This window comes from Ambystoma mexicanum, chromosome 8 (genome assembly GCF_040938575.1).
Source record: "Ambystoma mexicanum isolate Mex_15411 chromosome 8, UKY_AmexF1_1, whole genome shotgun sequence".
Taxonomy (NCBI): Eukaryota; Metazoa; Chordata; class Amphibia; order Caudata; family Ambystomatidae; genus Ambystoma; species Ambystoma mexicanum.
This window is the reverse complement of record NC_090929.1, coordinates 589,264,001-589,291,515: the sequence shown is the minus strand read 5'-3', so window position 1 is coordinate 589,291,515 and position 27,515 is coordinate 589,264,001.

The following is a 27,515-nucleotide window of genomic DNA, read 5'->3' as shown; positions in this document are numbered from 1 at the left end:
GCCTGAAAGAGATGAACGCACAACTGTGACTATGGGCCTCATTAGGACAATGGTGGAATGGTTTTAATGGCGCCGGTAAAGGTGCCGGCGCCGTTAAACCCATTGCGCCCTATTACAAGGTCCCCTTGCGGGACCCGCTCTGGACGTCTGGTCAGACCAGACGTTTTTTGCGGGTCCCGCAAGGGGACCAGGGAGCCTACAATGTGCCCGTTATTAATGAGCCCTTTGTTCGCTCCCTCCCCATTCCCATTGAGCCATATAGGGCTCAAATGCGAATGGGGATTTATTTTTGACGGGGCCATGGAATGCGCAATTACCGGGTCCGTCAAGGTCGGCATTACCCAGCAATTGCCCATTCCATGGACCCGGTAAAATGTCATTACCGGCAGCAGCCATGCCCTTAATAAGGGCACGGCTACCGCCAGGGTCCTAATGAGGCCCTATTTGTTTGCTGATGGGGCTGATGTACAAAAAAAAATGTGCCACCTGTTTTAGATGCCTTAAGGTAGTTGAATATTGTGACCAAACACCCCTCAATAGAGCGTTCTTGGCCTTGTACTTCTCTTCAGACAATGGAGAATGAATGTACCCGCAATTATAGTCCATGCAGCAATGTCATGGCCCTCCACACATCCTCGGCAGTAGAGAAGGCTTGCCCAACTTGTGTGCACGACCTTACCACCCACGTGGATAAAGAATGACTATATGACATGGAAACTGAGGCCAACAAACTGGAGGTTTCAGCTTAGTTGTGAAACTTTGGGTGCGACAAAATACTTTCATGGATTACATTTCTCATTAATAGCTATTTACATTCTCCAATAACCTCCACACTTCTATTTTACTAATCTCTAACGTACGTGCACAGTACCTCTGGGTGCAGTCAATAACTGCGAGTAGCTGACCACAACTATCTTTGAATTACATTCTGACTATTGTCAGCAGCTATGGGCTGAATGGGATCTATGTGTTTACTATGACCTCCAGAAGAAGTCTGACGGCCAAAAATGCCGGCTTTTTTGTTTGTTTTTGGTCCAACCCCCTTTACACCACATAGATATGCGAGGGGAGACTCCCCTCAGCCCCACCATACTACTATTATATCCCACACCCCCCACACATATATATGTGGTGTAAGTTGGGTAAACAAAAAAATATTCTGAATTTTCGGGAGTCAGAATTCTGAGGGTGACATTTTGGTCTATTACCTTCCCTTTCAGGAACAGACAAACCCTCACACTTTACAACAACAAGGTTGATTTCACCTTAAAATCTCAATAAATGCAAGCAGCGCTAAAATGTAGATAGTTCACACTTTGGAACATACAATAAGCGAGTCTCTATTCATGCAGAGGCAGTACTTTAAAGTATTTTCTGTTTCAGCAGGTGACATACAAGAGCTCTGTGTTCGGTATGTCAGAATACTGATTTCAACTCAACATTTCTTGTCTTTTGTGTGAGCACTATACAATCACCAGCTTTCCTAGCATGACTGGCATCGATCCATCTGATTTTCATTCAGCTGTGCGTCAGAGGAGACTGTTTATTAGTCCTGCTGTGACTTGTGATGAAGTCTCTGTCTAGTGTTGAGGGAGGATGATGGGGTTATCGAAGGGGATGGGTACTGCCACAAAATGTGAAATGTTAGGCTCGTGGGTGGTGTGGTCAGGATCCCCTGTGTACCGGCACCATGCCACCAACAGGGGGGCAGGGATTGCCACAAGAAGACCCCTTTTGGCCTTATAGCCTTAACGGATGGTTACCTGTGTGCTCCTTCAGATGTTTTGTACTTAAACTCCAATCAGCTCCAGTCAGCATAGTCTTTGGTGAAGGTTCATGGGAGTTGTAGTCTAAAACACCTAGGGCCAGATCATCAAAGCTTTGCACTGGTGCAAAAAAAGTGGAGGAAATGAATTTAAGATCAATTTACTGAGTATATAATTGGGAATGGAGCAAACAGATTTAGCCCCAATTTGTATTATTATTATTTTTTTTTTATTTGTAACATCTAGTTTATTACAAACTTTTATTACAACAATTCCTTAGTTTCGTCATTCTTCTAATTCACTTCTGGTTCAGGTTCAGGTTGCTGTTTCTTCTGTCAGTTTATTATTTTATCAAGAAAGTTTATAACTGAATAAGTCAAATGTATCGAGCTTCCATTTATGATTCGAGCCCAAAACTCGTCTATGTTGTTGGTCTTTGGTATAAATTTGCTCAGATGTAAAGATCTTAAGTCTCTGAGCAGTGGACATTCAATTATTAGATGTTTTACTGTTTCCACTTGTAGTGAGCAGTGTCTACATGTATCATCCTTTACATTGTCAATATGTCTCATTACCATCATTTGCTTGGATTTGGTTGCATTTATTCTTAGACGAAAGAAACTGTCCCGATGGTATCTAGATGGAAATTGTTCTACTTTGTTCAGTGTAGTGCCTAACTCTAACGCTGTTGGTAACTTTCCATACTTGTTGAGGTTTTCAATCCATGACCATTCTTTCAATTTTTTTCTCGCTATTTGGGGTCGCTCCAACAGCATTTCCATTGAGATGTTGGCTGTTTGCATGTAGCCTTTCACTTTATCGACCCAAATCTGAAGTAACCCTTCATATTGTCGATTATCGGGAGGAGCGAGTATTTTAAACGCTGGTTCGGGATTGGGATCTTTCTCAACAATGCCATTGACTTCCATATTACCACTCCATGTAAACCCTCCAACGCTAACTTGTGCCGTATTATGATCATGGATATGTAATTTGGTACTCTCAAAATACGCCACCAGAATTTTCCTTCTAGTTGGGACCATATCTTGTGGTCGATGTTCCAGCCTGCTTCTACTCCAAATGTTATTGCAGGCACTACTTTTTGTTGTAGGTAGAACGTCCGAATCGGAGTTAGTGTGAATTTTCCAAACAGCGTGTGTATTCTGACACCTTGCAAAGCCAGGGTACGGGTTCGTTTACATAGGTCTTTCATCCAGCTCCATTCACGTATTGAAATGTTCACCAATATCCCCAAGTATCTAATTTCAGTGACTTCCTCGTTCTCTTCATTTAATAGTCTCCACTTGAAGTTGTTGTTTCTCTTGCCTTTAGAGCGGCCAAACTTCATTATTTTCTTTTTTTTAAACGTTTATTCGTAAGTCATTTTTTTCCATGTATGATTCTAATTTTGTCAGAAGTCGCTGAAGCCCTATTTGAGTTGAGTCGACCATTACTATGTTGTCCGCATATATTGCATAGCTTATGTGCTTTCCGTTGACTTTTGGAGGGAAGCAGTTTACGTTTGCTAGTGCAGTTGGAACCTTGGCAATGTATAATTTAAAGAGGGTCGCTGCCAGGGGACATCCCTGTTTTACTCCTCTTTTTGTGTCTATGGCTTTGGATAAATCACCTTTTTCTTTCAGCCTTACTCTAATGGAGGTTTTTGAGTAAAGTGCCTTCATTGGACGCAGCAGTTCTTGGGCATTTCCATTTTTCCAGTTTCTGCCACAACTTTTCTCGTTTTATGGTGTCGAATTCTTGCTGCATATCGATGAAGGCCATAAATAAGTTGTCTTTTTTCTTTAGAGCTTCTAGTTTTAATAGGTTCACTGGTGTCAGATTGATCTCTGTGCCAACACCTTTAGTAAACCCTGTTTGCCTTCTATCACCTATTTCGTTTTTCAATGCCCAAGCTGACAGCTTTTTTAGCAGGAATGATGCGAACACCTTTCCGATCGTATCCAAAAGGGCAATCGGGTGATAGTTGGCAGGCTGAACCCGACTGCCCTTTTTAAAAATTGGTACTATTATTGCCTCGTTCCATGACGCTGGGATTTTCTTTAATTCTGCTATCAATGAGAAAAGTTTTTCCATGAATGTGGTCCACTCGTGTTTGTTTTCTTTCAACATCACGTTCGAGATGCCGTCTGGCCCCGCCGCTCTTGAGTTCTTTAGCTTCTCAATGGCCTTGCAGATGTCTACCGCTGATTCTGTTGTATCCCAGCTAAATTCGTTTTGTACTATTTCATTCGGCATTGGTCCTGCAGTCATTGTAAACATTTTCTGAAAGTGCTTTTTCCATTCACCCTCAGCTACTCCATTTGCCAATGAAGCTGGTTGATTTATGCTCCCTCTATTTAAGATGTTCCAAATCTCTCGTGTATTGTTCATTTTAATTAAGGCTAACATCTCCTCTCCCTGTTCTTGATCCCTCTGGAAGGCGAAGGCTTTCTTGCCAATTTCTGTATCTGCGCTTTCTCTTTTTTATTTGACTGACGGCGTCAGAATCACCGGATGATTTTATCTCCTGTATGTCTTTCTTTAGTTGGTTCTTTTCTTTCTTTACCCTCTGTCTCCAAGTGTGCTTATGGTCAGTGTCATTTCTACATTTCAATGTATTTCCAAAGCTTAAACTTGGTAACAGAGCAGGATAATTAACCTCAGCCCATTTCTTCTATAATTTACTTCCAGAGCTTGACTATTGTTATCAGATGTTGCTTTACACTTTAGCGGCCATGTCATTACTAATATGTCGTGATCGCTATTTTCAGTTGGTACAATGCTCAGTTTGATGATTTTGGTCAGCACATTCCTTGACGACCAGATGTAATCTAAGATCTTGTATTGCCCCATGTTGTGCCAAGTGTAATTTGGTGGGGTGTCGCCAGTTGCATTTCCGTTTACCATATTACAGTCACGTGCTACCATTTTGTTGTTCCATTGCAGTCTTCTCGAACATGGACGGCCTTCATCTGTGGATTGATCTTTTATTAACTCCTTATTTTGATCAAACCAGGAGGTATTCAGATCAACACACAAATGATCGCTAAGTCCTGACAGGTCCTTTGATTTTTGTCAATTATCCTCATCTCAGAAGATATAAATGCCCCAGCAGAAGTCTTTACTGGATTCCAGTACACATTAATCAATAATAAGTTTTGTGTTTTATGTTTTGTGTCACTGGAATATTGGAACAAAGTTGCTTGCACGTGACTGTTAGGGTTGTTTTCCTCCATTATTTCCCAGTTTGTTCCTGATTTCACCACTGTTATTAGACCTGAGAATGGTCTTCCTCTGGGATTTTTTTGTGCAGGATTTTTCAATATTCGATATACATCTTTTACTGGCGGTGATCCCATCCAAGTTTCTTGTAAACATATTGTGAAATTATCAGTCAGATCTACTGGGAAGTCTTTGTATAAATGGGTAAAGCCTCGGGTGTTCCAGGAAATGAGTGACACTGGTATGTCATGATCGATTTTCTCCAGCTAATGCTTCTTTATTTCTTGGTTGGTATTTCTGTTTAGCATCTGTGGTAAGGATTCAACATTCAGTTGCTTCCGTATGTCCTCTTGCCGCTATTCCATGGTGCTTCTGGTTCCAATGTTGTCGTTTGTCCCACTTGCTGTTTGACTTCTGGACCATTCCTGTTCAGAGATCTCGAAGCCTAAGCATAATAGTTTGTATTATGTAAAAGTCTTTTCACAAGGGAAATAGACTGTTTTTATTAACTACTAACGGGGGTGCTCGGCATTTCCCGTATCCTGATCGAGTGGTGTCTCATGTGCCCCAGATGATGTTGTTCTTGTCCTCTTGCCGGAAAGTCTTCCAACTTAAGTATCCGCAGAGTATTCAATGTGATGGGCTGGATGGATCCTACAACCATGCAGTCCCGGCCACACTGGACACCCACAGGGCGTTTGAATTGGTGTCCTGGTCATTCCTTTATGCAGTACTGGAACAATGTAACTTTGGACCCACATTTATCTCTTATGTACAGTTACTGGACACATTTCCAAAAACAAGTAACGTGACACATGGTGACCTCTCTGGAATGAATGATATTGGAAGGGGTACATAACAGGGCTGCCCACTATCCCCACTCCTGTTTGCAATCGTGATTGAGTCGTAGTGGACCTGGTGAGACGCAAACATGGGGGTCAGGCTAAACAGGCATACAAATATAATCTCATTATATTGAGATGATATTCTGCTGTTTGTTAGAAATCCAGATAACAACTTAGAACCTATCATGCAGCATGCAGAAGTGTTTGGCAAATATTCGGGATTGAAGATCAAACCACAAAGTTGGAATTGTTTCCACTTACTGTAGCCAAACCTTGCCCAAGAAATACGTCGGACTTTAAATGGGCCTCAGACAGTATCATGTACTTTGGGACTAAAATATCAAACTCATATGTATCCCTGTATAGAGACATCTCTGGATACACAAAGTCAACCACTGGTTAAAAATTCCATTAACAATTGCGGGCATGATCTCCTTACTCAGGGTGGTTGTTTGACCTAAATTTATATACCTTTTCGAGAATATTCCAATTTGGCAAGGTCGATCCTTCTTCAAGGAACTAGATTCAATAATCTTACGATTCATGTGACACTCAGGTGCAGGTCGGATCAAATGGTCTGCACTCACTAAACCTTTTGATAAAGGGGGCTTTGGTGATGCAGAAATTACTCAAACATCAATAATTCAACCAACTCAGGAAGTTGGCAAAAGACTTTCTGTGTCTGTTTTAATATCAATTATCTAAAACAGGGAGTACAACGAACATCATCCAACATCCGACAGGAAGGTCTCATTCTTATTTCATAAAAAACATGATTATCTAGTAAATATTCGGCATCATTGACGTCATCCTATGTGGCAAACTAAGAAACTTATGGAGGGTTGTGGTTGGGTGATGGGAAACATCTAGGTATATTTTCTATGATGGTTGGTGTTGTGATTGGATCTCTACTGTCAGGTGGACAACTCTGCCCACCCCTAGTGCAAGTCATTGTGAGTGTCATGAAATACATGAAGTTTTATTGGGTCTCTAAACAATAGGGCTCTTTGGTATGTGGCCCTTTACAATTGGTTGCATGCATGTGCGCTTCTGGAATATTCCACTTGTTAGCAGCATGCATCCTGGTACCCCATCTCTCAAGCTGTCTGCCATGAGAATAGTCTTTGTACTCGGCCTTGTAAAATAGCACTGCTCCTTGGAATAAAAGGGAGTGTGGGTATGGCTTTATCTTCTGGTCTCGTTGTAGCCTGTCTACAAGTCTATTTTCATCTGACCATGTGACTGGAGACCACGTTTGAGCTTCCTCACCGTATTTAATGGTGTTAAACGAATAGAACTTGCCTCCCAATGTGCTTCTGCTGCAGCTTAAAAGGAGCTTGGCTTCTAGCCTTCTCGTACATTGTAATCCATTATAATTGACTAGTTTCTTGGCTGCTTCACCCCTGGACACTCAGCCAAGTATGCCTCTTGATGCTCCTTCCATTCTCAACTGAGTTTATCTTGCTACGCCACACTTTTCCAGCCCTTCTTTTCTCAGGATCTAGTGTGCTCAAAATACAATGTAGAACTTCCAGATTCCTCATGCATATATATATATCTTGGCGCATCGCTGCAATCTCTTCACTACGTATAGCCAGCCTTATGATTACTTCATCTACTTGCGTTACTGCATCTGTACAATTATAAAATTATTGCCATTTTCTTGCATGCTTCTTTACACGTGTGATCTTCATTTCATATGTGAAGGTTTAATTTGGTTCTTACTTCGTCATCAGATTCTATACAGTGGCGTAACACAAGATGTGCGGGCCCCCCTGCGAGCCATGCTGAGGGGGCCCCCCAACTCAGCAACAAATCAAGGGTCGCGCCACACTCTGGGCCAGCCTAGATTATCACACTTGCGCAATACGCACAAACGTGCTGCTGAACGGATATGCCGCACACTGCACTAGGAGAAAGATATACATATGTGTTTTAATATAACATACAGCACACTGTCTGAGAAAAATTGGCTAAAAAGCCAGAGTGTTTGCAATTGTTTTGTAGGGTAACACCAATCCAATAGATGCAAGTCACCAACAGAGCACAGGAACATTAAAGCTTTGCTATTAAAAATGCCATGCCAAAATGAAAACATGTCCAACTGGCTGCACAAGGTAGACCAGTGTCGACATGTAATAACAATATAGTAAAGCTTGCCAGGCCACATTTAGACATATCTAGACTGGTGGCACCAAAATGGCAGTCGAAGCAATAACACTCATCAAGAATAGAACACACATTCAAGCCTGTGTCTCGGTGGCCTCTAACAACACGGCCAAACTCTTTAAAATCTGAAAAGAACTGGTCAATCCTGTTGAGGTCTTTACATCTCCTGTTCCCTCCCAAGCCCTCTGTATGGCTCTGTCATCTCACTTCTACACTAAAACTCAAGACAGCCTGTCCTCCATCTCCTCTTCCTCTCCCTCTTCCTCTCTCGGCCCACCTTTGGCGATCTCTACCTCTCTTCCTCCTTTCTCCTCTTTCTCTCTGACAACACCTGACAAGGTTTCTGGACAAGTCCGATCTATGAAAGTGTCATCCAAACAGGTGCTCTCCTGCTCCACCAGAACCATCAAGAACCATATTGACACCCTTGCTCCAGCCTAGACCGATTTCTGTAATCACTCTTTCCCCTCTCCCGTTAAGCACTCCCTTATGCACCCACTCCTCAAGAAGCTTTCTGCTGATCCTGCCTGCCCGGCAAACTATCGCCCAATCTCCATCACCCCTTTCCTGGGCAAACTGTTGAAAAAGCTGGCCAACTCCCAGCTTACTCTCCACACGGAATCTGTTGGTTGTCTCCATGACCATCAGTCTGGCTTCAGTGCCAGGGACACGGAAACTTCTGTCCTGAAAACCTGTGAAGTTCTGCTCTCTAAACTTGATTCCAGAATTCCTTCTGTCCTCATCCTCCTTGATCTTTCCTGTGCTTTCGACACGGTCAACCATGCCATCCTGATCAATCCTGATCAATCGACTCCATGAGAACTTGGGCATCACGGATCAGGCCCTTGAGTGGCTGACCTCCTTCCTCTTGGACTGCCCCTCCCAGGTCCAACTTGGTCCCTTTCTCCCCACTCCATCCTCTCACTCTGGTTTTTCAACCTCTATGTGACCCCTTTGACCCACCTGATCTCTACATTCTCCTCTAACTTTCAGTGTTATGCGGATGACACTCTGCTTTCCTTCAGGCTCCCCTCAAACTCCTCATCTCTCGCTCATTCCCGACTGTCCATCCGCGATTCAGGATTGGTGTGCCTCCAACTATCTCTGCCTTAATGTCAGTAAGATGGAGATCCTTCTCATTTGGACTCCTGCCCCTGCTTTCCCTCTCTCACTCTGGCCGCCCGCATTGGGCCCTCTTCCTTCGCCTTCCTGTGAGGCAAACAACACTGGTGTCATCTTTGACTCCACTCTCTTTCTCTCCTCACATCTCAGATGTTGCCAAGAAGTCCCACTACCAGCTGCTCCTCCTCAAAGGGGCTCTTCCCTTTCTCACTTTCCCCCAGAAGCTCACTGTCTGCATAGCCTTGGTTCTCTCTTGGCTGGACTACTGCAACAGCCTCTTTCGCAATCTGCCTATCCAGCCCCTGCAACTAATCCAGAAAAGGATTGCAAGACTTATCTGTGATGGTGTGGGGCGATGGCAGGCCCCACCTGCAGGCACACAAGCACGCACACGGTACTCACACCAAGAGACACGCCGGAGACGTGTTGCTGCTCTGGTCTCCGGCGTGAACTACCGGCCGGGACCGTCTTTATTCATGAGCACATGCGCGAGCCTCGTTATGGGCCGCGCATGCGCAGAACCGCGTATTACTACGCAACATCCCTCCTTTTTCCCCAAACAATGAACATTGATCAACAGTATAACTTAACAACGTATTCTTCAAACATAAATGTTCTAGCACAACCTAGATGACTAGGCAGGGTCCATAATAAAGTCTTGGAACCTCTGCGGTGGCTTACGCCCCGCCCGGCTCGGGTACCTGCGTGCCTCGGCCTGAGGCACCTTTTGGGTCCCTTGAGTCTCAGCCAGTCCATCGGGTCTCGGTGGCGGTTCATCGCTTGGCTCAGGTGCCGGAGGGTCGACTTCATCCATTTCGGCAGATCCCATGTGCTTGAAAAACGAGACATTCCTGGTGACAGTTCCACGTGGGTTGGCCGCTGTAGTCATCGAGCCCTTTACGTGCATCACCACTAGGGGCTGGGTTTCGTAGGTTAACGATAACTTTCCTTCTGCTCTTCTGTTTCGCACCAATACGGTATCCCCGACCGCAATCGGCCTCTCCGAGAGCTTCCTCCTGATCGTCTCCTTTTCATTCCGCACCGCCCTCTCCGTTTGCACGTGCTCTTTTTCAAGCTCCCCCGGCTGGCGACCTTCCATTTCGGGCAGGAGCCCTCTTGGTACACGCTTAAAGAGTGCTTTGGCAGGGGTGACCCCGGTTGACTGATGGGGGGTCGAGCGATACTCTCGAAGGAAGTCCACTAAGTTGCGTCGGAGGTTTGCGCCTCCATCTGCTGATATGCGGAACACTTTGTTTAGCATTCGCATGAAGCGCTCTCTACCTCCTCATTTGCCCTCGGCCAGAGCGGTGTGACTTTCCTATGGCGTATTATCTCTCCTCACAGTACTGAGCAAAACGTTGCCCCCGAAATGGTGCCCCATTGTCTGAGCATATCTCCACCGGAAATCAATGCGTGGCGAACATTTTCTCCAGCGCCATGATGGTGTGGTCACTCGCCGTCGACTCCACCAGTTCAACCTCCGGATAGCGGGACCATTGGTCTGTCACCACTAGAAAGTAGAGCCCTCGGCCGGTGGATCCAAAGTTGGCATGGACCGTCCCCCATGGCTGGTCACTTCTCTCCATGGTTTGGATCAGCGGGGCCCTCTCCACCGGGTGGGCTGCTTGGCAGGGGATGCACCTTCTCACAAACTCCTCCACTCTACTTTCCAGGTCGGGGAACCAGACCTTGAGTCTCAGTCTTGCTTTCATCTTGGCCATCCCTTGGTGCCCATTGTGTGCGAGCTGCAGAAGTTTGTCAACCAGTGTTCTCGGGATGACAATCTGGTGACCCCTTAGCAGGAGGCCATCCTTGGCTACCGAGAGCTCATGGCGCGCCTTCCAGAGGGCCTGCAGGTCTTTCTGAGCCCCTTCGTTCCTTCGGGAGTTGTCCTGAAGGACCTCTCGCCATTCTCCATTTTCCATGGCAAGCTTGATCCTTGTGAATGTCTCGTCAATGTTGGAGTCTTCGGAGATGTCCTGGCGGGATAAGGCAACGGGCAGCGCCGCCTCGACCGCGAGATGTATCGCTTCAATACCCTCTGCCACTTCCACTGTGTCTTTTGGCCTCCGCGCACCTGGATGGCGGGACAGGTAGTCTGCCGGGTTGTCAGGGCCTGGTCGATACAGCATTTTGACACTGTACTCCATTAACGACAGCATCCATCTCTCTATTCTCGGCGGTGGTTTGGATGATGTTCCGGACAAGATCGGGATGAGAGGCTTGTGGTCGGTTACCACCACGACCGGTTTTCCCAAAATATATATCCGGAAGTGCTTGCACCCCCATAGGATGGCCAGAGCTTCCCGCTCGATCTGAGAGTACCGTCTCTACGTCTCTGTTAGCGCTTTGCTGGCATATGCGATGGGCCTCATGGTTCCTTGATTGTCAGCCTGCATGAGGACAGCCCCCACTCCTACGGGACTGGCATCAACTACAATTTCGGACTCCCGATCCGGATTGAAGTATGCCATCGTTTCTTGTTCTGATAGGGCATTTTTGATGTTGTCGAAAGCCCTCTGTTCTTTCTCCCCCCAGTTCCAGGCGATGTCATTTCTGGCTAGCGCTCTCAGGGGTTCCACAGGGAGGCTAGATCGCGGATGAAGCGACCACAATATGTCACCATACCCAGGAAGCTTCTGATTTCAGATGGTGAGGTTGGCGGGGTAGCTTCCCGAATATCCTTCACTTTTTCGGGATAAGGTGATATGCCCCCCGCGTGGAAGACAAACTCAAAAAATTCCAGCCTGTCTCTCAGGAACTCACACTTCTCTTTGTGCAGTGTCAACCCTAGGTCGCGCAGCCTCGCCAGTGTGTTTTCCTTGCGCTTTAGGTGTTAAGCCTCGGAATGGGCAAAGACTAGAATGTCATCCGACATGTTTATCACTCCCTTGAGTCCGGACAGGGCTCCCCTGATGGTATTCTGGAAGACCTCTGCCGCGGAAGAGATACCAAAACTGAGTCTTTTATATTGGTATAACCCCTCGTGAGTCGTAAACGTTGTGATGTATCTTGACTCGGGGTGGAGCTCCAACTGATGGTACTCGGACCTCAAATCCAATTTTGAGAACACTTTCGCCCCTTGAAGCTCCCCAATGATGTCGTCCAGGGTGGGTGCTATGTGGCGCTCTCTTTTGATCGCTAGGTTGGGAAGCCTCATGTCCACGCAGATGCGTACCGCACCCAGTTGTTTGGGCTTTGGGGCTACCACGATCGGGGAGACTCACGGGGTGGGGCCCTCTACCTTTTCAATGATGTCCTTGTCTATTAGGGATTGCAGCTCGTGTTCCACCTGTGCCCTCAGATGGAAAGGGACGCAGCAGTGTTTGAGAGCCGTTGGTCTCACAGACCCATCGATGTGGAGGCGTATGGGGTCGCGTATGGGGTCAGCCTTTAGTTTCCCTATCCCTCGGAATATATCGTTTCAAAACGACTCACCAGATTTTCCAAGTCAGTGTGATAGACTGCAAATGAGAAGTGTACAATGTCCAATGCCTCAGCCGCAGCACAACTCAGAAGGGAATGCGGGCTCACAATATTGGCACGAGCGAGCGCTGCTCTGCCCCCCCGGGCTATCACCTCCTCTTGACGTCCACCTTGACTTTCCTGGGTTAGTGCGGCCAATTGCAAAAGCCTCACCTTCGTTCCTCCCATGCGTGGCTGCATCCATTTTCGCACCCCTCGCGTAAGCCAGCTCATAGGCCCTTCCTGTGTCCAGAATCTGCTGTAGGGTCAAACCAGGTTCCCTCAATACCTGCCTCCTCAGTTTACCAGAGCTGCAGCCCTGCAACAACTGGTTCCGAACCATCTCCTCTTCATTACCCCATCTACAGGAACTTGCTAGAACTCTGAGTCGTGCACAAAATTGATCCAATGACTCTTCCTCTCGTTGTCTTTCCGCACTCATGACGAACCTATCAAAGTCTACATTTGCCATTGGCAGAAAATGATCTCGGTGCGCCAGCTTCACTACAGCATATGTCGCAACCGGAATGTTCAGAGAGTCATATATCTTGTGCACCTAGGCCCCTGCCGAGTACACCATGATTGCAATTCTTTCTTCGTCTTCCGTGATCCCCGAGGCCTTGAAGAACATCTCCAAACTCTTCACCCACAGGAGCCATTTGGGCCCCAACTTGGAAGGTGGTCCCGTGGTATCAAATACGGGCATGGGGACTAGTGTGCTGTTCACCCTGCGAGGAATGGGGGCAGGAGCGCCATCCTCTTCTTCTTCCTCCCCCATTTCCCTGCGTGGTACTCACAGAAATACGTTGAACTGCTTTGAGACAGGGCCCCGGGTCACCCTTGGCGCAATATCTTCTCCAGTGCTACTCTTTTCTTCTTTTCTTCTTTTTTTGTTGTTGTTATATTGGCAGAATGCCACAACCTTGTGGCTGCACAGGCTGTGGAGGGTCCAACAATTCACTCTTTCCGGTGCAAATCGCAGGTGGCGCACGAGCACCCTCACGGGCCGCAACCACTGCGTTCTGCGCTCGATCCAAGAGGGCAGCCGGCCACATGTGTGAGCCTGTGCCGACACGGAGCAGCGTTCTCCTCTCTGGACGCTACCAGAGCGGAGGACTGCTCCCGCGTCGTCCTCGTCACCAGTGTGATGGTGTGGGGCGATGGCAGGCCCCACCTGCAGGCACACAAGCACGCACATGGCACTCGCACCAAGAGACACGCCGGAGACGTGTTGCTGCTCTGGCCTCCGGCGCGAACTGCCGGCCGGACCGTCTTTATTCATGCGCGCATGCGCGAGCCTCGTTATGGGCAGCGCATGCGCAGAACCGCGTATTACTTCGCAACATCATCCTTGGCCTCAAGCACAGGGATCATATCTCTCCAGCCCTGAAATCTCTCCACTGGCTCCCAGTTGCTGCAATTATCAAGTTCAAGACCCTTTGCATTGTCCACAAGGCTTTCTGGGCCCGGGGCCGCACTACATCCAACGCTCTCTTCCAAAATATCTTCCTTCTCAAGCCCTTCGCTCAGCTACCTACAACTCTCTAAGGGTTAGACGCTTCTCCAGGAAGAGAGTGGGGGGTAGATATCTCTCCTCTACAGGTGCCTCCCTCTGTAATAGCCTCCCTTCCCCTCTCAAGCTTTAGCAGACCACCTGAAGTTCTCGAAGCAGCTCAAAACTTTCCTCTTCTCCTCTGCTTTCTCTCTCTCCCTCCCCTGCTGACCTACCTGTCTGCTGTACCGACTGGTTGCTTGGCTACCTTCAGAGTCTCACTGAGTCGAGACTCTTTCTTGATCAGTCACCCTTGCACTGCCTCTGGTCCTACCATGCACTTAGGGGCTGTAACTGTAACCCTACAGTCCCTTGTTCTACTTGCACTACCCAGAGCGGTGCTGCCCTGACAGCACTTACTCAGAGCATTGCTGCCCTGTTTTTTTCCTCCCCTCTCCCTTGCACTTCCCCCGCTCCTTTCCCCTTGCGCTTCTCGTTATCGCACTTGCACGATCTGAATGACACAAGGCCTAGTAAGATTGTTTGTCTTGTCCTCCCTCTATCTTCCATCCCTTGTCTTGTCGCGCCTAGAAGCACTTGTGTGCAGGTGCGTTATAAATGACTTATATCATATCATTTGATCACAGATGCCCAGAAAAATATACAATGCTGCAGTAAGAAACGGCTGACTGGCAGCACCCAAATGGCAGTCTAGCCAGGTAATTCACTTAGCAGGACTGCTTTATCATAAATTCCCCATTAAAAAAAGTCATACCAAACTGAGGAATGACTAGACTGGCTGCACCAAAATGCCTCTCTAGCCACTAATACCACATATCATGCCTGTTTAGTCTGGACATGGACAGCCATTATAATTTGTTGTATAATCATGCCCCCCCACACATCCCCTCTCATTCCCACCCCAACCTCCAAAATCAGCTCCTTGGCCCAGAATTTCCTCCACGTCCCTCTTCCTTGCCCCAGAGCTTACGGTTGAGGCTCCTTGCCTTATAGGTAAGTACTGGGATGAGGAAGAGTGGGACTAGAAGTAATGAAGATTACAGGTAGCTAAATCAAGCATTACGTCCATGTACCTCTACCTCATCCCAGTACTTGTGTATGAGGCAGAGTGCCTTATAGACAAGTACTGTCTCATACACACTGGGACAAGGAAGAATGGGGCTAGGAGTAATGAAGATTACCAATAAGTAATCCAGGCATTAAACACAAGTATTGGTGCAACACCATTGAGTTGACTGGGATTCAGCACTCCCCCCCCCTGAAATGTTGGGCTATGTTGACCAGACCTGGCTGACCTTCAGAGCAGTTGCCAGACAGAAAAGGACACAGATGTTAAACGGCACCTGGGTTTCTCTGTTAACAAGAACCCACCAATTACTAACATAAAGCAATTCACTGTTAGTACCTGCATTCAAATGCCAAATTTTTTGGGCAATTGAAATCGTGATGTGGGTTTAATACTTGCATGCCAGGGGAGTGATTGGAAGGGTAGAGAGGGAACAGGAGACCACTCATTCTCACAGCAGTCGATAAGTGGGTGCTTTAAACCTTATAGGAGAGAGTTAACTGCTTGTAACATTGAAGCTGCACTAGAATAGTCTCATAAAAATGCATAAAGAAATTAGATGACCCAAACAAATAAGTTTGCCCCTCCCCCACCACCCATGAAGTTGGCAGCCCTCCCAACATTTGAAGGGTTAGCCCCCGAAATGTAGGTTTTGTTGCGCCCCTGAACGCAAGCACACACACCATTCACCATATACACACACGCACACCCAGCCATCCATACATTTAAGTGTTCATTCTTTCACCATACAGGCACACCCAGGCAGCCACGCATAAAATTACTTGTGCACCCTTTCACCATACAAGTACACACACCCAGGCACCCACCCATACATTTAAGTGTGCACCCTTTCACCATACACTCACACAGGCAGCCACCTATACATTTAAGTGTGCACCCTTTCACCATACAGGCACACCCAGGCAGCCACCCGTATATTAAAGTGTGCAACCTTTCACCATACACTCGCACAGGCAGCCACCTATACATTTAAGTGTGAACCCTTTCAACATACACTCACACACGCACACATCATGGGGTTGAGGGGGGCCCTAACACTTAAAAAAGAAATTGACCCTCATTACAACTATGCCGGACTGTAAACAACGGTGCTGGTAAGCTCACCTCCACTGTTGTTTCGGGGCCGGCATATTACAGCTCTGCGGGTGGTTGCCATCCTGCCCGGCAGGTCAGACCTGCCGGGCAGAACGGCATCCACCCGCATAGTTTTTACGGAAGCACTGGCACCGTTATTAACAGTGCCAGTGCTTCTATGGTCCCCATTCCCATAGAGTCCGATAGGACTTTATGGAAATGGGGACTTACCGTTTGCCGGCGCCTGACTTCCCAGACTGCCGGGGTTGTAATCTCCCGGTGTTACCGGGAAGTCGGGCGCCGGTAAATCATTACGGGTCTGGCGGCAACCTGCTAGTAGCAATGGCACGGTTGCCGCCAAACCCGTAATGAGGCCCATCGTTTCTTTTTGAAGTCACTCTGACTTCATAAAGAAATTATTTCTGTTACAGAAACTATTTCTTTATAAATGCAGAGGGAATTCAAAGAGAAAAAAAAAGATGCTTTTTTTTTTGCAAAAAAAATATTTTTTTATCTACAAGTGGGGGTCCCTCCCAGGACATGTGCTGGCGGGGGCCCCCGCATCGCAGGTGCTGCGGGGGCCCCTGTTACGCCAGTGATTCTATATTGTCTATACATCTTTTCTCTTGTCATCTCTTCTGAGGTGTGTCACTTTCTTCATGTGACTTCACCAATCTCTTCTTTCGTCCGTCTTCACGTGCCCTTCAGTGATCTTTTCCAAAAGGCTGTCAGTTCTTAGTGGATAAATAAAGAAAGGTTTTCTCAATGGTTACTCTGCTTCAAAGGCTGTTCGTGTAATAGGCATCATTACAGGTGTCTTGCTTTTCACTATTTCCGGTGCCCGACATATAGGCAATTTAGGGACGGGACGTCCGATAGAGGCTTTTGGCTCCTCCTTTACAACACCATCAGACATATTCATATGATTGAGAGATAGAATGTTTATTAAGTTTATTTTTTGGGAATGGGGAATAACTGAATCGTATTCTCTACTGAACAGGAGAGTGCCTTTTTTCTCCACGTGCTTTACTAATTGATTAAGCCTGTAGTCACCATTTCAAGGTCACTAGCGATTTGACTGAAATTCTTCTCTGAGTATCTGTTCAATGTCTGTATGAAACTCTTGTCAGTTTCCACCAGGATGTCTAATACCTCTTCTCATGCCAAGCTCAAAATCAGGCCGTTCTGGCTGCAAAAAGTAAACTTTCTTTTTCAAATAGTCTCTACCCAGCTCTCTCCTCGGCATCACTCACAGCCCCTTCCACAATTGGAATGTACTTGGTTCAAACAGTCTCTGTCTGTGTCACTTCCCTGTATCACTTAGAGTTTTCTGTAGAGGACCACCTATGTGACAGCCGTCTTGGTGAGGGTGCACCCTTTTTGTCTGATAACTGGTTGGGTAGCATCACCAAGACAATTAAGGCCCACTTGCTGTGCTCTAGGGTTATTAGAAGCATGTTCCTCAGCATTTCCTAGGAGTGTAGTTGGCCCATAGAGTGGTTAAGTGCTGTCTGTTGTGCTGGCTCACCGCAATGACTTGGGGTGCTGAAAGTATTACCTCCTGGTTCTATTTATATTTCCTCTAGACTGATCTAAAGCTCACTTGTGCTTACCAGTCTAACTCTAGACTTCACCTATTGCCCTTGAGCTGGCTGTCTTCTAACCGTCTTCATGCTTTGCTACATCATTTTTCCTTCTCCCTCTTTTCCCTGACAACAAATAGGGTTATGCCATGTCTTCCCTCCTGCTGGGTCAGGCATGTGGTAAGGTATTGCAGCTGAGTTTACTTAGCTTTACCATTCAGGGATTGTCTGGTTTGCCTGGGCCTCCAGCGCTCAGTTTTATCTACTCTAACTCTGCTGCTACCTCTCTCAACATTGACCCAGCATATAAATGACCGGTCTGCTATTTTGGATGTGACAGAATTGGTCATGTGTGCTTCCACACATGCACTATGCTCCAAGCTAGAGATGTCAGGTGCCGCATCCGCTCAGTGTTCCATTGATTCTTCACCATTTGCGTGGCAAGCATGTTATACAAGACAAATACTGTAGCTCCAGGTTAATTAGGACTAGTAATGCCAATACATTATGTTGAGTCTGATTCTTTAAAGGGACATTGGTGTAAGCATAAGCGATGTGATGGTTCCCTTGGAGTGTTGTCAATGTTGTGGAGACAAGGGGACACTTCACAGACCACCCTCAGAAAAAACATCCCCTATCAGATGGTGGGGTGTGCCTCCTCAGTTGCCCCCCCACATACATAGTGTGTGAACTCACTGTAGTCATATATCTGCAGCCCTATGGCCCTGAGAGTTCTAACTAATCGCCATATACTAGTAGCAGGATCTGGCATTTTCCCTCGTGTGGTATGTCGGAATTGGAAGTTTTTCATCTTTTTTGCAATGCAACAATACAGAGATTCTAATAAAAGAGACGGCAGATATCACAACAGCCTTGATGATTCAGAAAGTACCTAAAATGTACCTAATTATCCTAAACTAGTAAGGCCTGTGGAATGGCCATATCATAGAATATATTCCATGATTTAGAGTGATTAACAATAACAAGTGGTAGGAGATCTTTCCATTACAAGTAATGGGACCTCAACTGGTGACTAGGGCCCATTTGAACTTGTTCCAGTTCTCAGGTAAGGAAACCCTGCTTTAATTAGTTACATCTCATGTGTTACCTGGAGTACCTATGCTCCAGGCAGCAACTAACGTCAAGGCCACAGAGCCTTATGAGCTCATGTATTTGTTTCAACCAATCATATCTTCTAAAATCTCTTTCTGCGCAGCTGCCTCTGCTAGGGCTGCTGTTCCTCTCTGCCCATGGCACATGTATGCCCAGGTGCTTATGAGAAATAAACCACTGCTGGCTGTGATAGTTACCCGCTTTTGTGCTCTCTGCACAACCTTCCCAAGATTTTATTTATTTTATTTCCTTTATTGTCACACAGCCTGCTGTCTCAAGCACCGGATCTCATTCAGACATTTGTTTTCCTGCTCGTTACCACAGTATCAATTTAGTAGTGACTCAATGTTCATTTTGTTCCTGTTAATTCATGCCATTTCACCACTCTCATCTACAAGGTTGATCTCAATGCTATCTATCAACAAGGGAAGCATTCACTCTGTATGAGCGTGGAAAGTGTTCTCAAGGCTATTTGCGATAGCGGTACCGACAGTCAAGAAAATAGAAGTACTAAGGCTTACTAAAATTAATGTAATCCACATGTTGGAATCAGCCAATTGAGTCCGCTTGAAATTTCTATACTAGAGAGAGGGTTCTCTTTCGTACCTATGCATAATCCATCCAAAATGAATACGGAGATTGAACTGCGCAGCCTGTTCCGCAAAATTAGACTGAGAGACTTTTTTGGTAAGAACGACAAAGAACACAGTGACGAAGGCTCCACTACCCCATTCAGGAACAAGTCTAATTTTACGCCTAGTCGGAATATGGTGACAGATGAAATGGTGATCTTTGAAAAAGCTGTCCTTAGGGACTTCAATCTATTATATAAACGAATCACTGAGCATCCACATACACCTAGTTTCAATTTTTCTCACAAGGAATGGGAATGCCTGAGAAAACTAAAAGAAGACTCGTCCATTGTGATTAAGCAAGCAGATAAGGGGGGTGGCATCGTTGTACTAGATGCCACCCAGTATGATTCAGAAGTGATGCGCCAACTTAATAACCCTATGGTGTACCATAAATTGAGTGGGGATCCCACAGAAGGAATTAGCAAAGAAATCAATGCCATCTGCACTACAGCACACGAGGCCAACATTATCAGCGAAAAGGAATTTTTATTCCTTACGCACAAGGGAACTAGAGTCCCCTTATTCTACATACTACCTAAAATACACAAAGACCTTTTAAATCCTACGTGGCGTCCCATAGTCTCACTTTGCAGCTCCATACTAGAACCATTGGGACAATTCCTTGACTATTTCTTGAAACCCCTGGCATCCAATACTGCGACTTATGTAGCAGATACCACAGATGCTATCAAACATCTCGAAAATTTACCTTTTAATCCAGAAAATGAGATGTTAATTACTCTGGATGTAGAGTCTCTGTACTCTAACATACCACAAGATGAATCCCTGATTGTTATTAAACATTTTTTGGACACCCGCACTGAGACTCAATATATACCTAGCGAATTTTTGATCCAACTTTTAGAACTGGCACTTACCAAAAATTATTTCAGATTCAAGAACTCCTATTATGTACAGGTGAAGGGTACTGCAATGGGGGCATCCTTTGCCCCCAACTATGCTATCCTCTACATGTGGCAATTCGAGAAATCGCTCATATTACATGAGTCCAATCCATTTTTTGCAGCCATACGTCTATATAAAAGATACATAGACGATATTATCATGGTTTGGGATACCACCAAAGGGGATCATACCATCTTTCTCCCCTCGATTAATTCTCTTAATCCACATCTTAAATTTACTATGACCTCTAGCAACATTTCCCTTCCGTTTCTGGACTTGACAGTCAATACTGATGGTGAGCACATTTTTGTGGACCTATTCCGTAAAGCTACAGACCGCAATTCTATTTTGCGGTTTGATAGCTTTCATCCGAAATCACTCAGAGATAGTATCCCCTACGGGCAATTTCTGAGAGCAAGACGGAATTGTACCAAAGTTAGTGATTACTCTACTCAGGCTGATATCATCACTACCAGATTAAAAGCTAGAGGATATCCGGATCATCTACTTAGACAGGCTCGTAAGAGAGCTAGATATCAGCATCGAGATATATTGCTCACCAAACAGAATAAACCAGATATCACTAATCAACGCATTGTATGCGTAACCACTTTTAATTCTTATCATAAGGAGATCAAAAAAATGATTTATAAACACTGGCACCTTCTACAACTCAATAATCCAGAATTGGAACGACCTTTGTTTTCCTTCAAAAAAGGAAAAAATCTTAAAAACTGGCTTTCACAGGCAGATCGAGTTAAACCTACCTCTCGACAACCCACACTACCTATACAATGGGGTTTCCAACCCATTACGGGACATTTCCCATGTGGGTTCTGTAATGCTTGTAAATCCACTACAGCATGCTCCAAAATATGCATTAATGGTAAAGTCTGGTCCCTTAAGCAACACACGACATGCAACTCTTCCAATGTGATTTATGTTATAGTCTGCCCTTGTAATAAATCCTACATAGGTAAGACAGCAAGACCCGTCAAAACTAGAATTTCGGAGCATAAATCTAGAATTCGGACGAATACCCATAATGCTCCACTAGTGGCCCATTTTCTAGAATTGAGCCACAACTTTGATGACTTTAAGTGGTGGGCACTGGAACGAGTTTTGGGAACTGATCGTCTCAACACTGCTACTAGATTGGCACAGAGGGAACAATGGTGGATGTATCAGACAGACAGCTATCACACTGGACTCAACCATCAAGAAGAATGGCTCCAGTGTGTATTTTGAGAACTATGTTTTACCTGTTCACCACCAACTTCAAACAACCTCCCCCCCCCCTTTTTTGCATTGTTTTCATCTGTACCCAGAGGACGGTTATTCACCGCTTAATATTGGGCGATGTACTGGTGTTTATATATTCATACATTACACGTATTAGACAGGGATGCTGCAATAGTTTAGAGAGCTTCATTATTCGTGTTTTTATTAGCCTTCTGCAATGCAGCATCATTGTGTAACGCTCACCTGATTCCCGTAGAGGCGCCGGTCTTGACTGGGCGTATACCGTATCTTCAAAGGTGATGTGTACCACACGGCTGGCTCTTTGGGCTGGACCTCTGTGCACTGTATGTCTGACTCGAAGGGTAAGATGTCTGCAGATAGAAAATATGGGATTAATGAACTGGGTTATTAAATGTCTCTCTCTTCTTCCCTTTCTCTTCTCCTGTAGAACCCCGAAGGTTAACGCTCTCACCTTAGGTAAGTGAACGCCGTGCTCTCCATCTGCCTCGGGGCAGGGTGCTGTAACCAGTTTCTTCACTGGATAAGGAGAGCAGGCCTCTTGACTTCAGAGGACTGCTGTCCGTCGTTTACTGCACGAACGGTAAGTTTCGAGTACTTCTAATGTCTTTAAAGTCTTTAGTAATGATGTCTCTAACTGTCTTTTTATTTTGCAGGTACAAGTTCGGAGCGGCTGCAGGGTGCCGGAATACCCACTGGGTTAGATGTGGAAAGGAGTAATGGCACGTGAGTATTAAAGTTCCCCAATGTCTTTAAACGCACCTTGTTTTGTCTTTCAGATGTGGGATGCAGCGCCGAAGGCCTCCGGAGCGTGCAAAGAGTTGGTAAGCTTTTGTCTTTCAGATGCCGGAATGCAGTGTGAAGACCTCCGGAGGGCACGAAGAGTAGGTAAGCCTTTGTCTTGCAGATGTCGGAATGCAGCGCGAGGCGTTGGTGACAGCCGATGGACCAGGTTAGTGAAGAGCTGCACTGAAGACCGTAATGCTAACCTGTTCTTTCTTGTCCTTATAGGTGTTGCTGAAGACTGGATTCAGGATGGTAAGCCTTTTTCCTTAGGCCTAGGATCAGATGCAGAAGACACGATGAGCGTTCTGCTGCAGAGGGTGCAGAATAACGCAAAGCAAGATTCATCCATCGGGTGTGGTTTAAATAGCCTCCTGTAGTGCTTAGGTGTCTCCTTCCACAGCCACGCCTAGGTAAGAAAAGAGTTCCTGCTTTCCAGAAGAGTTCCAGTGTTCTGAACCTAGGGAGTGGCTCCTGCCCCACCCAACAGGAAAAGTAGTTCCAAACAGAAGAGGATCAGAGGCTCAACTGGCAGGCAAGTAAGCAGCATGGTCTGCTGCAGGTAAGTCCACCCAAGTATTATGAGCCCGGCGCTTCCAGCGCTGGGACTGGGCATATTTATGAGCCTGGTGCCACTGGCGCCAGGACTGGGTCCAAAAGGTCCCAATTGGGACTGGTTGGCACTCGGAACCTGGGTTATGGATCTGCTTCCAAGGGAGTTGGGAAAACCCTGACCTTTTGGAAGCAGAGATCATGACAGTACCCCCCCTCAAGGCCCCTCCCAAACCGGGCTTCTCCGGGGGTTTTGTCTTGTCAGGAAATGTTCGGTGAAATCTTTTGATTAGGTGAGGAGCGTGGACATATTCAGCAGGTTCCCAGGATCTCTCTTGGGGGCCGTAGCCTTTCCAGTCAATTAGGTAAAATAGTTTAGATTTGGAGATCTTGGAGTCCAGAATGCTTTTGACTTCAAACTCGAGTTCTCCATCAACTAGGATAGGTTTTGGAGATTTAGTTAGTCGGGTTTGAGGTTGCACGGGTTTTAATAGAGAGACGTGGAAGACCGGATGTATCTTCATGTGCGGGGGCAAGTCCAACTTGACCGCTACTGGGTTTACTATGGTAGTGATGGAATAGGGACCAAGGTATCTTGAGTTGAATGTGCGTGGCCCTTTTAGAGGTAGATATTTGGTGGATAATCAGACTTGATCCCCTACTTGATATTGAGGGGCTTCCTTCCGATGTTGATCTGCTCCTTTCTTGTATTGTTCTTTAGCCCTTTGAAGGTGAGAAACAGCTTCCTTAAAGGCTTGGGTGATTGTAGAATGCAGGTAGTCTACTGCTGGTGTTTCAAGATCTTGGAGAGGATCCAACTCCGAGGTTCGAGGGTGACTGCCGTACAAAAGAAAAAACGGGGTTTTCCCAGTTCCCGAATGGACAGAGTTATTGTAGGCATATTCGGCTATCCAAAGGATGTCTTTCCAAGTTTTTTCAGTTTGTTGCAGCATGCAGCGTAAATACTGTTCCAGAGTTTGATTGGTCCTCTCGGTTTGTCCGTCGGTCTGAGGGTGGTGACTGGTCGATAGTCTCACATCAATTTGAGCCGACCGACAGCAACTTCGCCAAAAATGAGAAATAAATTGACTACCTCGATCCGAAATTAGAACCGAAGGAAAACCGTGCAGTCGGACTATGTTTTCGAGAAACTCTCGGGCCAGAGTTGCTGCTGTTGGCAAGCCTTTGAGCGGAATGAAATGCGCCATCTTGGAGAATAAGTCCACGATTACTAGAATCGTATTGTATCCGGAGCATGGAGGTAGATCGGTGATGAAGTCCATAGAAAGCGTATGCCAAGGGCGAGGTGGGATGTCAATAGGGCGTAAGAGGCCTGCTGGTCTTTCCTTTTGACTCTTGTTTTGGGCGCATACTCCACAGGACATTATAAAGTCTCTGATATCTTTTTTCCAAGACGGCCACCAGAAGTAGCGCTTGATCTTTTCTGAGGTCTTGGCTATACCGGGATGTCCTTCCATTAAAGAATCGTGATAACAAGAGATTACTTTTTTCTGTAAATCTGTGCTGGGTAGGTATAATCGTTCTTGGAAATACAAAAAGTTGTCCTTTACTGCAAAGTCCTTTCCCTGCAGATGCCAATTCTGTATGTCTGCTGGAGCTACAAGTTGCCTGGCTTTATCCTTAACTTCCTCTATGGATTGTGTGGCGATTACACCCAGAATTCTTTGTTCGGGAATGATTGGTACAGGTTTAGGGTTGATCAAGTGTTCTTCCACTCCCATCCGAGAAAGGGCATCAGCTTTACCGTTTTTTGTACCAGGTCGATAGGTAATTATGAAGTCAAACTCGGCAAAGAATAATGCCCAACAGAGTTGTCTAGAGGATTGGGCTTTTGCGGTTTTCAATTATTGCAGGTTTCGGTGATCCGTAATCACAGTCACGGTGTGTCGGGCCCCCAGCAGATAATGCCGCCAAGCCTTAAAGGCAGACTTGATAGCCAGAAGTTCCTTGTCAGTAATCGTGTAATTGATTTCAGGAGGCGAAAATTTGCGGGACCAAAATGCCACGGGATGCAACTGATTGGTTATCAGGTCCTTTTGTGATAGAACTGCCCCCATGGCAAGGCTTGAAGCATCAGTTTCCACGATGTAGGGGAGTTCGGGGCGAGGGTGTTTTAAGATTGGTGCAGAGATCAATTTAGTCTTTAAATCCTGGAAAGCTTGTTCCGCCTCGGTAGACCATTCAAAACGTTTGTTTTTCTTTAACAAGGCAGTGATGGGCTGTACTATTCGAGAGAATTCGGGGATAAACCTGCGGTAAAAGTTAGCGAAGCCTAACATGCTTTGCACACCTTTTACGGAGGATGGTGATGGCCATTTGAGAACTGCATCGACCTTCTTTGAATCCATACGCACTCCGCCAGGTGATAATATGAATCCCAAGAATTCAACTTCAGTCACGTTGAAAACACATTTTTCCAACTTAGCGAAAAGTTTGTGTTGACGCAATCTTTCGAGGACCATTTTCACGTGTTTCCGATGTTCAGATTCCGATGAAGAATAAACGAGGATGTCGTCAATGTAAACAACAACACACACATCTATGAGCTCTCTGAGGACATCGTTCATAAAATATTGAAAGGCGGCCGGGGCATTGCAAAGTCCGAAGGGCATGACCTGATATTCAAATAGCCCATACTTGGTGCGGAAGGCCGTCTTCCATTCATCGCCCTCTTTTACTCGTACCAAGTGGTAAGCTCCTCTAAGATCCAGCTTTGTATATATGCATGCTTTTCTGACTTGGTCCAGGAGTTCAGGGATCAAAGGTAACGGATATCTATTCTTAACGGTGATCTGGTTCAGGGAGCGATAATCTATACAAGTTCTAAGGTCTCCTTCCTTTTTTGGAATGAAGAACAAAGCTGAAGAAGCAGGGGACTTGGAAGGACGAATAAACCCATTTGCCAGGTATTGATCCAGGTATTGTCGAAGGTGAAGGTTCTCAGGCTCGGTGAGGGCATAAATTCTACTACAAGGAGGAGTAGATCCAGGTATCATGTCTATCTGGCAGTCATAAGACCTATGAGGAGGTAGAGAGTTAGCCTGATCCTTCCGGAAAACATCTTGGTATTCTAGGTATTCGGGAGGTAACTGGGGAGTCTCTGAAGAAATTGCTGCCAGTGCAACACCAGGTGGAGGGTGACAAGTAGAGACACATTCTGGAAACTGGACCGTTCTTGCTCGTCAATCGATCAGAGGATTGTGTTTCTCTAACCAAGGTATTCCTAGAATAATCTGAAACTGAGGGGCCTTGATCACATCGAACACGATCTTCTCATGGTGTCCATCTTGACTTACTAGCGTCACTTCTTGAGTGGTATGCGTTACTGGCCCGGAGGCTATCTCCGTACCATCCACCGTAGTAATGACGTCCTTTACAGCCTTGGGACAAAGAGTTAGATTCATCCTCAAAACCATTTCATGATCCACATAATTGCCGATGGCACCGCTGTCGACGTAAGCTTCAATTGCATGTAATCGATCCGGATTATCAGGGCTAATGAGGACCATAGGTATCACGAAATGCGAGGTCACGGAACTGGTTTTCAAGCTCGGCAAGAGGACCTCTATTCTTGTCGGGCGAGGTCGTTTCCCTGCTCAGAGTTTGTAACTTTGGTAACTGCAGCTCCTACTGCCTTCTTGGCAGGTTTCACCGGACAGTCTCGAAGAAAGTGCCCTGAGTTTCCGCAATAGAGGCATAATTGCAACTGTTTTCTCCTTTCCCGCTCCTTTTGTGTTAGAGGACCTTTCAGACCCCCTAGTTCCCCGGAGTCTACTCCTTTGGAAGGAGTTGGAGGTTTGGAAAATACTCGAGCATCAAACTTGGAACGATCGGCCTTCCTGTTCTGCAGTCTATGATCTATTTGAACGACTAAGTCTATATAGTCCGAACAATCTTGTGGGGGATTCACTACTTGGGCTAACACATCTTTGAGCTCTCCACGTAGACCTCTATAAAACAGCGTAATCCTTTTGTCCTCAGGCCATTGAGTTTCCATTATCAGTCTGTTGAAAGATGCAATATAAGCCAAAAGGTCTTGATTACCTTGTCGCAACGAAAGAAGCTCATTGTCCAAGGCCTGCCCCTGTGAATGTCTTGTGAACAGTTTTTCCATACTGAGCTGAAAAGCTTGAAAATCATGGAGGACCGGATCATCTTGATTTACTAAAGGGATCGACCAGTCTGCCGCATTGCCACTAAGGTACGAAAGCACGAAAGCTACTTTAGCTTGATCAGTTGGAAAGGCTGCTGGCCGGCATAAGAAATGCAACCGGCACTGATTGATAAATACTGCAAACCTCTTTGGGTCACCAGAAAATCGTTCGGGCGGAGCCAGAGGTACATTCCCAGGTAGGTTGATCTGCACTGGATTCATAGAGGATGTAGAAGGAAGATTTCC